The sequence below is a fragment of the Suricata suricatta genome, chromosome 14 (genome assembly GCF_006229205.1).
Source record: "Suricata suricatta isolate VVHF042 chromosome 14, meerkat_22Aug2017_6uvM2_HiC, whole genome shotgun sequence".
In the NCBI taxonomy this organism is placed as follows: Eukaryota; Metazoa; Chordata; class Mammalia; order Carnivora; family Herpestidae; genus Suricata; species Suricata suricatta.
The window spans coordinates 88921032-88923615 of record NC_043713.1 but is presented as its reverse complement, the minus strand read 5'-3'; positions in this window follow the sequence as shown (position 1 = coordinate 88923615).

Here is a 2584-nt window from a genome sequence, read left to right as displayed (position 1 = left end):
CAGTGTGGAGGTTCCTCAAAAAACTATCCATAGAACTTCCCTATGACCCAGCAATAGCACTGCTAGGGATTTACCCAAGGGATACAGAAGTGCTGATGCATAGGGGCACATGTAACCCAATGTTCATAGCGGCACTTTCAACAATAGCCAAACCATGGAAAAAGTCTAAATGTCCACCACTTGATGGATGGATCAAGGAGATGTGGTTTATATATACAATGGAGTACTACATGGCAATGAGAAAGAATGAAATCTGGCCATTTGTAGCAAAGTGGATGGACCTCGAGGGTGTCATGCTAAGCGAAATAAGTCAGGCGGAGAGGGACAGATACCATATGTTTGTATTCATAGGTCTAACAGGAGAAACCTAACGGGACCATGGGAAGGGGAAAGTGGGGGGAAGAGTTAGAAGGAATGAGGCAAATCATGAGAGACTCTTGAATACTGAGAACAAACTGAGGGCTGAAGAGGCAGGCGGGAGGGGAAGGAGGGTGATGGGCATGGGGGAGGGGCACTTGTGGGGAAGAGCACTGGGTGTTCTATGGAAACCAACTGGGCAATAAATTATAAAATAAAATAGAAACGTAAAAAAAAACCAAAAATAAACACTGAAAAAAATAAGTCACAAGGTAAAAATCAATATACAGAAATCTGTTGCCTTCCTGAACAATAATGAAAAAGAAAATGAAAGTAAGAAAATGATACCATTTATAATTGCACCAAAACCAACGAACCATCTAGGGATAAATTTAGCCGAAGTGGTGGAGGATCTGTCTTCTGAAAACTGAAACGCTGACGAAAGAAAATCAAGATGACATTCCGTGCTTGTGAGTTGCAGGAAGAAAATCTTGTTAAAATCTCTCTAGTACCCAAGACCGTCGACACGTTCAGTGCAATCTCTATCAAAATTCCACCTGCATTCTTCACAGAGCTGGAACAGACCATCCGAAAATCTGTATGGAGCCCGAAAAGACCCTGAATAGCCGGAACAGTCTTGAACTAGAAACAAGCAAAGCTGGAGGCATCACAATCCCGGACTTCAGGCTGTGGTCCAGAGCTGTGACCGGCAACGCGATGACCTGGCACGAACACAGACATCACACCAGTGGGACAGAGAACCCAGAAACGAACCCACAAACGTATGGCCAACTCATCTTTGACAAAGCAGGAGAGAGTATCAGGGGAATAAAGACAGTCTCTTCAGCAAGTCGTGCTGGACAGACATGCCGAAGGGTGAACCTGAACTTCCTTCCACCATACATGAAAATAAGTTCAAAAGGGATTAAAGACCTAAATGTGAGACCTGAAACCGTAAGAATCCTACAGGAGAATGCAGGCAGTAACTTCTTTACCATGGGCCAGAGCAACTTCCTTGTCTCCCGAGACAAGAAACAAAAGCAGAAATAGACCACTGGAGCTACGTCAAATAAAAAGTTTCTGCACAGCAAGGGCAACAATCAACAAATCTAAAAGGCGGCGAGGAATGGGAGAAGATACTTGAAAATGACATATTGGATAAAGGGTTTATCTTCAAAATCGATAAAGAACTTATCAAACTCAGCACCCTGAAAATGAGTAATGAAATTTTTAAAAAATTGGGCAGAAGATATAAATTGACATTTCTCCAAAGAAGACACCCAGATGCCAACGGACACACGCGGCATGCTCAGCGCCACTCGTCAGGGAAACAAATGAAAACCATGATGAGACACCTGCCTCCACCTGTCAGAATGGCTAAAATTAACACAAGAAACAAGCGTTGGCGAGAACGTGGAGGAAGGGAAACCCTCGGGCTCGGCTGGTGGGAATGCAAACAGGTGCAGCTGCTCTGGAAGACAGAGTGGACGTTCCTCCAAAAGTTAAAAATAGAAGGACCCTATAATTCAGTAATCGCACTACTGGGTATTTATCCCCCAAATACAAAAACACTCATCCAAAGGGGTACTTGCACCCTGTTTATAGGAGCATTATCTCCAACGGCCAAACTACGGAAGCAGCCCAAGTGTCCACGAGCTGATGAACGGATGGGAGGACTCAGCCATCAAAAATGAAATCTTGCCACTTGCAACGGCATGGATGGCGCTGGGGTAAATTATACTAAGTGAGAAGAGTCAGAGAAAGACAAGTACCATACGATCTCATATGTGGAACTTAACAAAGGGGGAAAAAGAGAAACGAAGAAACAGACCCAATTATGGAGAACACACTCGCGGTGACAGCGGGGGGGATGGGTGGGGGCGAGTGAAGGAGTGACTGGGATTGCCCGTACTCCTGCTGAGCACGGGTGACAGGTGACAGATGGAACAGAATCACAATGCAGCGCACCTGCAGCTAACCCTGCTGGATTCGAACACCTTTAAATGTATCAAACAGCAGCAACAACAAAAAGACACTGGTGGCACAGACAATCCGTCTCAACGCTGTCCCGAAACCCACCAGGCTGCAGGCGGCACGTGACACTGGTGCGGGTCAGGGCTTGGCGGTGGGCAGAGGCGGGTCCACACGAGCGCGCTCCCGCGGCCCGACCTCGCCCGCGCCGCCCCGCCCCAGGCCCCCGGCTCCCCCGGCCCCGGAGGCTCCCCCA